Genomic DNA, 17,170 nt, shown 5'->3' on the forward strand with positions numbered 1-17,170 from the left:
TTATTTGTGCACTTTCACTTCAATCCTAAGCCTTGTGATGTCATTTCCTTTTTATTTCCCACTTGAATATCCTTAATATATCACCATAATCAACTAAAAACCATCATAAATCATCATACACCATGTATTAGAGTTCAAAACAACACAAAATTAAGAATGGTGAACTAGAAACACAAGCTAAGACTAGTGTCGTCCTTTAAATCTATAACTCATTGTTTTGACTCTTGGCTTGATCCAATTGAAATTTAACAATATAAACAAGTTCTTCCACACATAATAACACAATAATAATTGTAGTAACTCATTAAACAGGTTAGAATTCATCGAGATGAACTAGACAAACACCTAGCTCAAGCTAGTAACACTAGTTTGAACTCTATGTGACCAAATTAAGTACAAACTTGTTTTAAAGACACCATAAACATTGTACTTAGGTAATTAAAAACTTATATTCTTAGTTATATCATAATTAACACATTAAGCACATGAGAAGTCCTCAAAATAAGGCCATATAAGCTAGGATAACAATACTAAAGTGCATAAATCCACCTCAGATCACTATACAAGTCTCTTTCAATGCAAATAGGTTAGCCCTTATTTATATTCAATAAATTTTGAAACTTAATGCTATGCCGGTTTTTATCTTTTTAAATCTGGGTTCTACGCTCACTTCTCATTTTTATATGACCTTTCACGATAAGTTAGGTACTCGAGTTGACCTTAGCTTAACATTACACCCTAGAATGATGGTCAATCTCAATGTACTATCAAGGTTTTAGATGATATGCTTTGCACTTATGTGATGGATTTTGGTGGTCAGTGGGAGCAACATTTGTCTTTAGCAGAGTGTTCCTATAATAATAGCTACCATTCAGTATCAATATGCCTCCATTTAAGGCTTTATATGGTAGGCATTTTTGCTCTCCAGTTTGTTGGTTTGATATTTTTGAGGTTAGACCTTGAGGTATGAACTTGCGTCGTAAGTCTTTGGATAGAGTTTGAACCATTCAGGATAGACTTCGAGCGACTGAAAGTAGGAAGAAGTGTTATATAGATTGTAGACTTAGTGCCTTGAGATTCGGGATTGGTGATCATATTTTTCTTCAAGTTTTATCCACGAAGGTTGTGATGTGGTTAGGGAAGGGGCAAGCTTAGCCCTAAGTATATTGGTCCATTTCAGATTTTTTGGACTGTTGGTGATGTGGTTTATGAGTTTCATTACCCCTAGTGTTATCAGTTGTTCATTTAGTTTTTCATGTTTTTATTCTTCACCATTACATTCCAGATGAGTCTCATGTTATTTTTTGGGAGTCAATTTAATTATATGAGATGTTGTCTTTTATTGAGAAGACGGTCTCGATTTTGGCCAGAGATGTTAGATGGTTGAGATCTAGAGTTATCCATGTGGTTAAGGTTCAGTGATGACATTAATATGTAGATCAGACTACTTGGGAGGTCCAGTCAGATATGTGTAGTTCTTATCCCCATCACTTAAGGTATTTCCTTTGCTTTTAGTTTGAGGACGAACTAAAATTTTAGTGGTGGATGATGTAATGACATGAATCTTCATGAAATATGTTAAATATTTTTTTTGTTGATTTGGATATTTTACCCCTCCTCATGGTTTCATTATGATAGTTCTAGATGTGGGGTAATTGTTGTGGGTCCCGATGTATTTTGGTGCCATTTATGTGATATTGAAGTTTTTAGCGGCTTTGGAAGCCTTATAATTGATTTTAGCTGATATTTTTTATTCATGCGACTAATGAAAAAACGGATTGCATCAGTAGATCCAGAACATCAATTTCAGATTTCTAACATGATTGGTGTGATTTTACAGCTTTTAAATCTCATTTCGACCCTCATTATAAATTTTGTGATTTTAGGTTTTGGGGGTCAACTTTGTGGAAATGGTCTCCTTTTGAAATTCTGATATTGCCATTGAGTCTAAAGCATCAAATTTGATAGGGTACATAGTTTGTTTATATTCACAAGATTCTGAATGAATCCCAAGGGGCCACGAAGACTTGGAATTATATCAAGTCCCCAGCGGGTGTACCCATTTTCTTGTTCACCCTTGATCGAAAGCTAGGTGTCATGATCATGAATGGGTCGGCATAGGTGATGCTACAATCATGACACTTATTTGCAATTGTGGCACCTTCTTCTGTCAGGGTACTACGATCGTGACCTGAGGTCCCTGATCCCAAATCTGGGTATATAAATACCTGTTTTACACATTTTTCACCATTTTTGAGACTTGAAGCTTAGGGTTTCATTGTTTTGAGAAGATTTCTTCATTTATACGCCTGTGTAAGCTCCATTAAACTAATTTCAACTAATTTCTTTCATCTATAACAATAATTTCTTATTTTAAACATTGATTAAGTATGAAAGTTAGGGATTTTGACATGTAAGCCCTAAACAGTGTATTTCTCCAATTTAAACCCCAATTTCACTCCTTTTTAACTTAAATGAGTTTCTAATTTGATAATTAGTTGTTTTTTCTCAATTTCATCTTCAAAACAACTTTGATTCTTTATTTGTAAATGCATTTCAAAGATATTACCCGATAAAGTTTTAAAATGATTTTTCTTTGATTTGAACATCATTTCTAACTAGTTTTTGCTTGGATTTTCAGATGTAGATTACTAAAAAATATAGAGAATATATTTTTGAAACAACGTTAAGATTTTTCCCTTTTTTTTCAAAAACTCATTATAAGGGTCTGTTTTGACCCCGACTCAAACCTAGGAAATATGGGCATCGTTGCCTTACTATTTATTCGTAGATTCTATATTTTGATATTTTACTTTATTTTGGATTCATTCGTGAGGAGTAGGGCTTCAGGATCATAGTGTAGCAGACCAGTTTCAGCATATGATATGGGTTATGTCTTAACACTTTTAGACTTAACTTGGTAATTAATGTTTATTCAAAATGCATGATAAGGGTGTGGGAACTAATCATGAAAACTAGCTATCTTATTATGTTGTGCCCGTGTAAAGCCCTAGTGTGACATCATGTGGTGGTTTTGGAAATTTATGTGCTATGGGAGACCATGTAGGGTCCTATGTGAAATTGATATCCTTGTATACATGATGGTAATTGTATCGTGTTTGATGAAAAATGTATGTTGTGGTACTAATTGTGTATTGTGATGCAGTACCAATTGTGTGTTGTGATGTATTCGTACTCATTGCCATATGAATAATGTTGGATTTCATGAATGGTTTGAAATAATGAGCGCATAATTAGCTCACATGATGGTAAATTGGTTTGTTATGGAAATACTTCTTGTAGTTGGTTGTGGAAATACTCATTGTGTAGCTTGTGGAAATAGTCATTGTGGCTGGTTATGAGCATTGCATCCTAATACTTATTCATGAAATAGTGTTACCACCGTGGATATATTAAGAAACACTGGCAACATCTGTTTATGATAGAAAACGAGACATCTTATAAAACACTCCCTCAGGTATGTGCCAGGAAAGAGAAATGATATATGGATTGATATGGGTTAATAGACCCCTTCCATCTGTTCTACATTGGGAAGCTTTAGCTCTGTAGGTGTATACAAAGACTATGCAATGGTCTTAGAGGTTGTGCGATAACCTCGAGGTTGTACGACAACCTCGTGCATCATCATTATTATTTTATTGGGTTTACCTTATTATGTTTGTGATGTGATTGTATATTCTGTTTGACTTGTTACCTATCTAGTGTCCTACCTTTTCTTGTACTCGATGTTCTCATTATGTTGTTCCTCTTTGCTTGGCTTATACGTGGTATAAATGTATACTTGTATTCTCTTTTGGTGTTGTGTTGTATTATATCTGGATATTATTGAACTATTAGTGAAAGCGATATGGGCTAACATTGTGGGATATTTTCTGATTGCAGGTGACATGCCTTTAGTGTGTATTTTGTATACTTTATTTTCTACTTTGCTTGATCGACATATGATACCTACTGAGTACAAGTATACCATACTCACTCCTACTGTGCCCTTTAGGTGTAGACTTAGGTTAGGGTATGCCCCACTTTGCTTGATTTAGGTGATATTTGTATCTCTCGAGGTAGTTGTGGACTTGTAGGCATATGAATATCTTTTACTACCTTTTCCTTATCATACTATGTCTTTACTTGAATTTTAGAGATAAGGTTTATCTGTTGTGGACATCTTATATATTTTATTTGGATTCGAGTTGAACTAGATAAGTTCTTACACTGTTGACATCAAATTTTGGGAGTTATGGTATTGTATTGGCTATGTCCTTTTCCAGATTTATTATACTTTTGTGGTTCGACTTCGTTGTAGAATCCTTAGTTTGGGATTTGAGTATTGTTTCCCTTTTTATATTAGTTTGTGTGATAGACTTACTTGTTAAGGCTCTCCACAACAAGTGTCATCATGAAACTTTGCATTTTTCGTCATGACACCAACACCCTTACAATCTGTATCCAAAAATAAAGTATTAAGAGCTCTAGATAACACCTGAATGAATAAGGCTAGTGAAAAATGATCCCTTTGTAGAATGAAAGAATACATGAGCTTGGCCATTCTTAGAATTGAATACCAATTTTAGACACTAGTGTCCAAATCTTATCCACCACTCCTATATCAGCACCCATTTTTTCAAAATCTTTCATTAAAAGGGTCCAATCCACTCTATCATATGACTTAGCCATATCAAGCTTAATTACTGCATTTTCAGGCTTTCCCGTTACCCTGATGTCAGGGATAATCTCTTGTTCTTATAGGACATTTTTAGTGATTCTCCTATCCTTGACAAAACCTATCTGGTATTTCTAAATAAGAGTAGGAAGTAATTCTTCTAACTTATCATGTAACACTTTTGAAACTACATTGTAAAGAAAGTTGCTCAGGCTAATTGGTCCCACGTCTGAAAGAGATTATATGATACCTATTTTAGGTAATTAAATAAAATTAGTGCGAGTGATGGATTTGGGAAGGGTTTTCCTAAAAGAAAACTATTACAACCTTATAAACATCATATCCAACTATATCAGCAACTCTGAAAAAGTGTCCAATAAGACCATCCGAGCCACAAACATTATCTTCATTCAATTCAAATACTAGTTTCTTGACTTCTTCCCTTGTGGGAATATGATTTATATCTCAATTGGACTTCTCAATGAAAGATCACATTCTCTTTGAGTACATGAAAATTGGTCTTGATAAAATTTAAGAGCTGCAGCAGCCACCTGTTCAGCACCCTTCATCCAGATTCCCTCCATATTTTAGATCCTGTTAATGGACAACCTTCTTCTTCTTCCATTAACTAGGCTGTGAGAAAACCTTATGTTTTTTTCCCCTTCTGTAAACCACTAAATACCTACCTTTTGCCTCCGAAACTCTTTCTCATACTGTGTATATATGTGTATGTGTGTGTGTGTCTATATATATATACACATATATGTGTGTATGTATGTATGAATATATATATATATACATATTTAATTTGGCTTGTTCCTTGTGAAGCAACATTCTCTTTCCAACAGATGAATCTTTTCCAAATAATTCTTTTTTAAGTCTAAAAGTTTATCTGTAAATATTAGTTGCTTGAAAATATCACCAAAAGTACCTTTCCTCCAAACAGTCGATGTTTCCTTTGTCTTCATTAATTTTTCTTCAGGTAAACAAAAAGCATCATTGTCCTCAATAGCCACCCAATTATCCCTCACCCTTTTCTAAAAATAATCCTTTTCTGATAAAAATTTGAGGAATCTGAAGGTTCTTCTCATTATATTTGACTGATTCCCCCAAGAGAATAATAAAGATGTATGATCTGAACCAGTCCTTGCAAAATGCCCAGACTCCACCAAACCAAAATAGCCCAAATAATATTGATTCACCAAGAATCTCTAAAATATTTTGAAAATGCACTCACTATCAATTTTATTATTCCACTTTCTAAAAGGATTGTCTTTGAAGTTGATATCACCTAGATCATGGAAATTCACACAAAAAGCAAAATCCTCATATTCATAAGGATACACAAAAAGTCCCTCTATCTTTTCCTCATCACTCAAGATTACATTAAAGTAACCTACAATCAGCCAAGGAAAGTTTATATTCATGCTTAAAAAGTGAATACCATCCCATGAACTGAATCTATATTCACTGCTTTCTCTTATAATGTTTTGTGTAATTTGAGGGATCGTTTGGTACGAAGATAGGATATAAATTATCCCAAGGTTAATTATCCCAATTTTATCCCTTTTGAGGCTAAAAAACAATCTGAAAGAACTAACCTCCAGATAAGTTATCCTGGAATAACTTGTTACCCAACAAAATAATCCCTCAGTAATATCTTTATTTTTGTTGAATGGATCTTTAAAAATTAATGTGCTAAATCTTTTAATTTACTCTACAAAATATGAATCTAAAGGTAATCCTAGTCACACCCATCATTTTCTTCCGACAAAGTCAGAATTGGAACCGAAGTTAACTTATCCTTTCAACTTCTCAAAACTCCCTTCACAAACATCTAACTAAGAAAATTTAACCTTCTTCTGAGTTAACTTTGTCAAAGGAGCAGCTATCGATGAAACGATTTCCAAATGTCGAATGGAATCGTAGTTCTAGGACACTTCTTTACCACAACAACCTTTTGCGGATCCACCCTGATCCCATCACTTGAAATAATATGACCCAAGAAAGTTACAACGTTCAATCAGAACTCACTCTTGGAGAACTTAGCTTACAACTGTTGTTACTTTAAGATCTACAATACCACATGAAGGTGATTAGCATGATCCACGTCGCTCCTCGAATAAACCAAAATATCATCAATGAACACAATAACAAGGATATCCAAATACAGATGAAAACCCCTATTCATCTGATCCATAAATGTCGCCAGAGAATTAGTCATCCCAAATGACATTACAAAAAACTCAAAGTGACCATACCGAGAACGAAAAGTCATCTTTGGGATATCTACCTTCCTAATCTTTAGTTGATGGTACCCAGACTGAAGATCTTTTTTAGACAAGAACTTGGCACCTTGCAACTGGTCAAATAAATCATCTATCCTTAGAAAAGGATATGTATTCCTGACCATCACCTTGTTCAACTACCTATAGTCAATGCACATCCGAAGGGAACCATCCTTCTTGTGAACAAACAACACCGGTGTACCCCATGGAGATACACTAGGATGAATAAACCCCTTATCTAGAAGATCTTTAAGTTTCTTCTTGAGTTTCCTTAATTCAGTTGAAGCTCTTCTATATGGAGGAATAGAAATTGGACGAGTTTCAGAAATTAGATCAAGACCAATCTTTATTTCCCTATTTGGAGGAACAACAGGAAGATCATCCAAAAAGACCTCTGGAAACTCATTAACTGCTAAAAACTGACTGGAAAGAAGTATCTTATGAGTTAGAATCTTTAACCCAGACCAAGTGGTAAAGACAACCTTTGGAGATTAACCTCCAAGCTCTAAGATAAGAAATAAACCTCCCCCTAGGAGTTAAAGAAACACTATCCCACTCTATAATCAGTTCACCAGGGAACCTAAAGATAACCATACGGGTCTAACAATCCAAGGATGCATAAATAGAGTGCAACCAATCCATACCCAAAATGACATCGAAATCCACCTTATCCAACTTAAACAGATCCACCAAGGTCTACTTTCCACCAAAAGATACCACATGCCCCCTATAGACTCTCTTAGTAATAACTAAGTAACTTACTGGATAAAAATAGAAAAAGGATTCGAAATAACTTTTAGACTAAAATCAAAACATACAGCCACATCAAGAGTTACATAGGAGAGAGTAAACCCTGGATCAAGCAAATAATATACATCACGAGATAATAGTTATAATGTACCAGTCACAACATGAGGTGATGCATTATATTCCTGTTGAGATGCCAAAGTATACAACTTGTTCCGACCAACACTAGAACCTGGAGTAGTAACAGAAATAGATGCAACACCACTAGGCGTAGGAGCAGAAGATGAAGCCACCAGAATTTTAGTCTTCGCCATAGCAACCTTATTAACTAGACAATCCCCAAGATGATGGCTTGACTGGCCACACTTGAAGCATTTGTCCTTTGCTTTATCGCAATAACCCCGATGAGAATGACCACATAACTGACAAAAAGGGTATGAAGAAACTGACTGACCTCGTTTGCCTGAGATTGGGCACCCTGCGCCCAAAAATTATCACCACCTTGATGATGCCTATCGCCCAACTAGTAAGGATCACTAGCAGAAAAGTAGGAAGCAGAACTCCCCGAATTCTTTTTATGCCATTTTTCACTATCTCAACCACCCTAAAACTGACACCTCCCTGGTCAAAACACCTACTCCTCTTACCCTACCTATCCTAAAACTTTATTTGTTTCCTCTTTTCATTCTCCACTTACTACATATGAATAGTCAACCTAGAGATGTCCATATCCTTAATCAGCAAGGCAATCTTGCACTCCAAAATCAAATCCCGATTCAACCCAGAAGTGAACTTTATCATTCTTGCCCACATGTCAGCCACCAAATCAGGAGCATACATTGACAATTGATAAAACTCAAGGAATATTCCTTGATAGACATTCTCCCCTTCTTGAGGTTCACAAACTCCTCCATCTTTGCTTCCCTCAAATCTTAGGGAATAAAACGATCTAGAAAAGCACTAGAAAAGGCATCGCCATAATGATGACTCCTTCACATATCCTCAATCCCTATCCCACTCTTCGTACCACTAATATACAACCTCTTTGAGCTGATAAGCTGCAAAATTTACCCCCTCCATATTGGTAGCCTATATTACCTAAAATATATTTTCCATTTCATCCAAGAAGCCCTAGGATCCTCTTCTATCTTCACTCTAGAATAAGTAGAAGGACCCATCTTCATAAATTAGCCAACCCTTGTGGCCTAAGCTGATAAAGCACCAGATACATCCCGCTCAGCCTGAGCCGCAACCAATTTAGCAATAGCACAAATAGACTGGCATAATTCTACATTAGTCACTTTTCTTTAAGAACGACTACTAGCAACTGGTGGAACGCCAAAACTATCATTGATAGGACCATGCAATCAAAGATGAACCCTAGAAGTAGCATGCACCTCTTCAGTATTACCCGCAAATGGGATAGAAGAATTTTCTTATGTTCTAGATCTATGAGGCATGATCTGAAAGACGAATAAAAAAACATTAGAGAAGATTCCAAGACTAAGACTCCAAGCTTGAAAATAGAATACCAAGAAAGAAAACATTCTTAAATGCTTTGTAGACTCTCCCTTATGAGTGTGGCGCACTACACACCTCTAAAATAGACTCTACTTGACACGACTTTGTTGAATCCCAATTGGCCATGAACCTGGGCTCAGATACAAACTTGACACGACGTGCGCTTGGGCCTTGTCATAATGGGTGTCCCAAGCCCGATAGGAACCCCCATTACCCAACCCAACATCTAACCGCCTACCATGAGTTGGCTGATATTCGAGCATGTAACAAGATAGTGTAATAGCTCACATAAAAACTATGGGATAAGATCAAAAATGTGACCAACCCAACTGATTTCCACCATCCCATACTAATAATCCAACCATACCATACCATACCAAACAAGGGCCATAAACCAGGCCATAACCTAGGAAGTTCCAAAACATAAAATAATTAATACCAAAATAAAATATGATGAAACAGTGATAAATTATGTTCAATTATACTAGTATCCTAGATTATTCCAATGCCAAGGTTGACATCAAAACTCATCCCACCCATTCCAACCCATAGAAGTACCACAAAGCCTCTAACCAAAAGAGAAACCAAATTCGGTTGGGACATGCCCCCAACCATAGCCAAAACCAATAACCAGAATAAAATCAAAGTATCTAAGAATATCCATAACATAAAATAGAGCCTTTTGAAAGGATGGAAGCTCACCACTTTAATTCAAATATTGTACCCGAGTCAATCCCTATATTGGGGGAGTAGAACAATTAGTTCCTACATAGCATGGGTATATAGCTGCCAGTAAATGGGGTTAGCGAGTGACCGCTAGCATGATCTCATGGTAAGGATAAAATATTTTCATTTATAAAACCAAGTAAAACCATCCATATGCACACAATCATACATATACATACAATATATACATATTTATCCATGTCGGGAAAATGAATCGGGTTTAGTATGCCTTTAAAACCTTTACCTGGACTGTGTAGCTTTTCCATCCTAAACTACCCATGGGCTATGTGGGTTCAGCTTCCCCTGTTGAAAGGGCCCAAGTGAATGTAGCCACATAACCAGGGAAGTATCCCTTAGAATGAGTTGTACATTCCCTAAATATAGTGTGACATCAAGCACATGGTCAGAAAGACCAACCTCATATCGGCAAATATGAGTTTCCAATTTTGGTCCCCTTTGGACCTCCACTATCCACTTTTTTCTACATATCCCGCAATTATTGCCCAATTAAAATAAATTTCTAAAGAACCAAACCATTAACCAATTATTAACAAAGGACATTAATATTGGTATCGTTATACCAATCCTTACTTACAAGTATTATCCTTAGCCAACCATATATAGGTTTAAGGGGACATTCAAGTACCCTTTCATATACCATATTAAACCTCTTGGGGGATTCCATGTGCCCCTCAAGCATAACCATTACCCATTTACGATTCCAAGCCATTTAAACCCTGTATAATTCTTTTACCAAGTTTTAAAACATGCAAGAGCTCCATTAAAAGTAGTCAATGCAATGAACATATCTTTATAAGCATTTTGTCAAACACATTGGGGGCACAATATGACCAAAACCTATTCCAATTACCATTAAACCATTCCCATGCAATCCAATTATCCAAAACCACCATTAATGCATGTCAAAGCATAATTAAAACCATGGCAAACCAAGACCAGCCATTTAATATAAAACCCCCCTAAATCATATTTGAAAACCAAAAACACACAATCAATGAAATCATGAAATTATTTATCAAAACCATGCCTTTAGTTAGAATTAACAATGAGGGAAGAAAACATGCCTTAAACAATAATGATGACGGAAAGAAATCACCAAGACAAGCCCCAAATTGATACTTTAGTTCAAACCCTAGCTTTCCTTGCCTAGAAGCTCTTGAAAGAATTATGAAGTGCTTTAGAAAAGCTTCTAAGTGTTAATTAATAGAATAATAGGGTAAATAACATCTAAAGTTCGTTAGAAGTCATGGTATCCTATTAGGATAAGTGGGGAAATATTTAGAATACCCCAGCTTAAGTTGCACAAAAATCCCGTCATATGGATACGACTCACCCGCACTAGTCATACCCTCCGATACGATTGGTATCCTCCACTTTCATACTAGCCTCAATCCTTGGATCCAACACTGTCCAGCATATGACTCATCCAACAAAGTCGTATGGATAGTATATGATGCCCTTCATCCGTACCCCTGACAGATTTAAACCCAAGGAAAATTTAGACACTATCCACCATACTAGTCATGGGTATGACTCGTACCTTGGCTTATGGCTTACGGTGAGCCACTCGATCAGATCCAACCTAAATAACCAAGTCTAAGATTAAGTTAAGGAACTAAATAATCTGTAACTACTAATACGACTCGTACCTCTAAGTCATACCCATTCCAGCAACCAAAATCCATTCCACCAATCAACACTGGTCAGTATAACACTGGACCGTACCATTTGTACCCTAATATATGGCTCATACCTATGAGTCATATTGGTTCCTGTGATTAAAATTCTAGGAAATTTTCTTAGTTCTAAGAACCAAGGTGTTTCATAGGGACAAAATAAAGGTTCAAAGATAAAGTAGGGAAGCAATTGTTTACTGAAATAAAATGGCATAAATTGCTCAAAATAGTGATCTAGGGATTTAGTCAATCATTTGGATGACCTTTTTAGGCTAAGTGGACTATATTCAATAGGATTTTGATCCTTTCCTAGTCAACCAACTTACAAACTAAATAAAAAAGATCAGGCAATGTAACAACCCAAAGTAGGGTCTGGCCATGACGGGCATCCCAAGCCAACCAAGGCTAGACATGGCCCCTTTAACCTTACCTCAAGAGCACAACAATAATAGAAACTGTGGAAGCTAGTCAGAAGATTAAGAAAGATGTAATAATATAAAGAGTAAGTCTATTAGTCAAGCAAAATCCAAAATAATACCGCAACACTATCCACAAAACCTCTAATCCAAAGAATACCAACCAAGTTGGAACAACAGCTTGACTATTCCAGAAGAAAACCAAAAAGTACTAAAATGATAAAATGAAAACTAAATAAAACCAGACCTTTGAAAGGATGGAGGGATCAACACTTCAATATTTGTCTAACCAGAATACCAAACCACCTAAATATGCATAGGGTTACTAAAAAAGACCTCAAAACCTACATCATGAAATAATATAGCATTCGGGCACAGTCAGTATGGTGAGTACTAGCATGCAACCAAAGGAAAGGGATAGAATAAAAACATTTATCAAAAATCAGTCATAAAACATATGCACAATAATTAGATATGTAAAAGAATGTCGAGAGAGGGGCAAGGGACATGAAACATGATAGTTCAAAAACTTAATCTTGAACTGCATAGTCCCTTAGCATATCATTTATGGTCTAAATATTATGTCCCGCTTTCCCATCCATTTGAGGGTAGAAAGCAGTGCTGAGGTTCACCTGAGTACCCAACCCTTTCTGAAAAAACCACCAAAAATAAGAGAAAAATTACATATCCCAGTCAGAAATAATAGACATCAGGGGCCCATGCAACTTAACTATCTCCTAAATGAATAACTTGGCATAATTCTCTCCTGAGTTGTTGGTTCTTATAAGCAAGAAGAGAGCAAACTTAGTCATTCTATCCGCAATGATACAAATAGAATCATTCAAATTCTGAGAAAGTGGAAGATCTGTGACAAAATCCATATTAATAATTTCCCACTTCCACATAGGCAATTCTATCTATTGAGACATGTCACCCGGCCTTAAATACTCAATCATGACTTGCTAACATACTATACACTTTGAACAAAAATTTTCCACATCCCTTTTCGTATTATTCCACTAATAAATCTCTTTCAAGTCATAATACACCTTTTTCAAACCTAAATAAACCATATATCTGGACACATGGGCTTTGGTCAAAATCCTTTCCTATAACCCATAAACATTAGAAATACATAACCTCCCTTGGTACCTAAGAAGGCCATCTCCCCTCACCTTAAAAGCCATAATGTCATGACCCAAACCAGGGCCTAGCTGTGATAGGTACCTCAAGTCCTACGTGGACAGGAGATCACCCCCTTCACCAAACCTAGTTAGGTTAACAACCTCAACTATAAGATAAATTCACAACATATAACAAGATAGTGGAAAATAACATTAGTATTAATTCAGCGAATGTATAAACCATTCATCACTATAACATACCCAAGTCTAAAGTAATCCACAAAGCCTCTATAAATCCAAAGTCAATGAAGTGTTGGGATATAACTCCAACAATAGCCAAAAAACAGTCTAAACAAAGTCTGAAACATAGTTGTACAATTATGAAATGAAACCTTCCAAAGTATGGAAGCTCACCACTTCAAGGTCAACTCACGAACCACGTGAACACCTGGTCACTGCATAGAAAAAAAGAAGAAAAAGTTTTGTTCCCCGTATCGCATGGGGATACAACGTTCAAGTACGATTAGCATTTTGAGTGCTAATATAAAACTCAGGGATAAGGATAAAATAGTTCCATTATTCAAAGCCAAATCAAACCATCATATGCAATCACATATATATAAATATATATATATATATATATATATTATTTCAGGAAATGGAACAAGGCATAACATGGTTTTGAAAATATTAGAATGGGCTATGTAGCATAACTGTCGTGAAATAAGGCACTCATGAGCTATATGGGTTTAGCTCTCCCCTAGTTGGAAGGGCCCCAGTGCGTGGAGCAGCAAGAACCAGAAAATATCCATATCCCTATATGAATTATAGGGGACTTAAACCTCCTGGCATAATAAAGGTGACTTTAGCACCAATTATACAATATAAGGGACTCGATCCTCCCATTCATATATTTATTCAGATGACTTAAACCTCCTAAACATATAAATACTCGGATCAACTAGCGTTGTTTTGAGTGTTAGTCCTTCGGATTCGACTTTCAAAGCCCAGCTACACATCCCACTTTTAAAGACCAAATTAAAGCATTCATTACATATGTAAAGAATCATTAATCCAATTACTTACCAAAGGCATGCCACTTGTATTATAATACCCACCCCACTTGTAAGCATACAACATGCTATAACAATTATCATTCAACTTTGGGGATCGAACTAATTGTTTAAACAAAGACATCAACTCAATTCAAAATTTAGGGACTCAAACACATTTAGCTAAATAAACCACCAAGGTTACAATTCAAAACCATTTAGCCAACTCTAGTGGCCTCAGACGAACCCATAGCAACATCAGCAGAACCTGACTATTATGACTAAGATATCACCAACTGGGTCAATAGGTTAATGTAGCAATAAAACTCAGCATTAGTAACCTCCCCTATAGGCGACTGAGTATGAGTGTCACCCTCAGGAGTAGGATCAGTGGGAATAGGTTTAATCTCACAAGGATAATTAGATACAGGGACCCTTGATAGGGTCTAGACCCCAAAATTTGGACAGGCTTTATCCACATTATCCCTAAATAGGACAGAAGAGTTTGCATGAACATCATATCTTTTTAGAGGCATGATATAAAAGATGAGCAAACAAAAATAAGAACAATCCAAGACCTTAGACTCTATATCTCAAAATTAAGACAACAAGAAAGGGAAACATTCCTAAATGTCTTATAGACTCTCTCTAATAAGTGTAGCATGCTACATACCCATAAAAGAGACTCTACTTGACATGGCTTTGTGGATAACCAATTGACCAGAAACTAGGCTCTAATGCCAACTTTGTCACGACCCAAGCTAGGGTCATGCCATGATGGGTACCTCAAGTACCACATGGACCGGAGATCACCCTCTTCAACAAACCAAGTCAGCTCAACAACCTTTAGTGTCGGATAAACTCTAAACATATAACAAGTTAGTAGACAATAAAACTATTATCAATTTAGGAAATATCCAAACCATTAATGACCACAACAGACCCAAGTTCATAGTAATCGACAAAAACTCTATAAATTTGAATTCAATAAAATGTAGGGACATGCCCCCAATAATAGCTCAAAACTAAGTCTAAACAAAGTCTGAAACATAGTATGTACCGGCTATGAAATGAAGCCTTTTGAAGTATGGAATCTTACTACTTCAAGGTCAACTCATGAACTAATCGAGCACCAGGTCACTACGTAGAAAAAGAAGAAGAAGTTCTAGTCCTTCTATCGCATGGGTTTATAGCATTCGGTGACGATTAGTGGTTGGAGAGCTACAATGTAACTCAAGGATAAGGATAAAATAGTGCCATCATTCAAAACAAAATCAAACCATCATATCCAATTATATGTGTATATATATAGTGCCAGGAAAGGTAAGAATCCTTAGCATAAACTTTGAAAACATTCACCTGAGCTCTGTAGCATAACCTTCATGAAATAAGACACCCATGGGCTATATGGGTCCATATCTCCCCTAGCTAGAAGGGCCCTAGTATGTGTAGCTGCACAAGCTAGAGAATATTCATATTCATATATACCATTTTGGGGGAATCAAACCTTCTTGAAAAATCAAGGTCACTTAAGAACCAATTTATACAATATGGGGGACTCAAACCTCCCATTCATATATTCATTTGGGGGCCTCAAACCACCCGGTCATATAGAAATCCATATCTTCTGGTGCGGTTTCTAGTGTTACTCCTTCAAACTCTACTTTCATAGCCCGGCTACATATCCCACTTTTAAAGCCCAATTTAAAACATTCATTACCCATGTACTCAATTATTAATCTAATTACTTACCAAAAACATCTCATTGGTATCATCATACCAATCCCACTTGCAAGATTAAAACAAGCCATAACCATTACCATTCAAGTTTGGGAGTTGAACCCATTGTTTAAACAAAGACATCAATTTAACTCAACATGTAGGGACTTGAATGCATTTAACTAATTAAACTACCAAGGTTACAATTCAAAACCATTTATGACCGACAATGTCTTTATGAAACCATTTACCAACCATCAACATTCATGGGTCGATGCCATAGTTCAAAACACAATTCATATGTGGCAAGATTCTTCTCATTGATATTTTCACAAAGTGGTTGAGGGCATACCATTATCAAACCATTATTCAAACCATAAACTATCAAATTAGGGTTAAGCATGACCCCTTAGTTTAAATCACAATTCTCAAGCACCCACATGAGCAAAACCATTATTAAAACATGCATAAACACAAGTGAAATCATGAGAGAAAAATACCCAACATTAAGCATTCAAACCCTCATCGATGACTTTAAAAAACCCCATTAATGAATCATGAACAATGATTAAAACACATGATTTTTGTGAACAGACAATGAAGAAGACTCACATGCCTACTTTGCGAATATTCACGAAGAGATTTCGATACTTAGGCCTCTAGATGACTACCTTAATGAAACCCTAGCCTAATCTTTTTGAGAGGTTTTCAAAAAGTGTTTGGGGAATATTTTAATCTTCTAAAGTGAAGAATGAGAGACCAAAAATTGTTATAAGATGTGGTGTTTAAGGGATTGGAATTATCCAAAATACCCTCAGCTTAAAAGATATAAAAAGAATGCAAGGGTACGGTTGTACCCCTCAACTCGTATCCACATCATACGAGTGGTACCCTCAACTCGTAACTTGATTAGAAAGTTGGACACCACATTCTATCAAAGTTAGGACTCCCTTAGCCTAACTCATACCATCACTATACACCTAGTATTCTTCAATTCGGACACTAAGTAGGACATCGAGGCTAGACACTGGACAATAGACAGTTGGGCACGATACTTCTCATATCCTGAACATACGACTCACATAGAGTTTTCTCATACTTTGAACAGAATTTGGCCAATATGACACTAAAAAACATATGACTAGGGTCCTAGACCTGTATCCACACCATATGAGTTATGGTGCAAGTCGTACGATGAACAG

Source organism: Capsicum annuum, unplaced genomic scaffold (genome assembly GCF_002878395.1).
Source record: "Capsicum annuum cultivar UCD-10X-F1 unplaced genomic scaffold, UCD10Xv1.1 ctg2798, whole genome shotgun sequence".
NCBI lineage: Eukaryota > Viridiplantae > Streptophyta > Magnoliopsida > Solanales > Solanaceae > Capsicum > Capsicum annuum.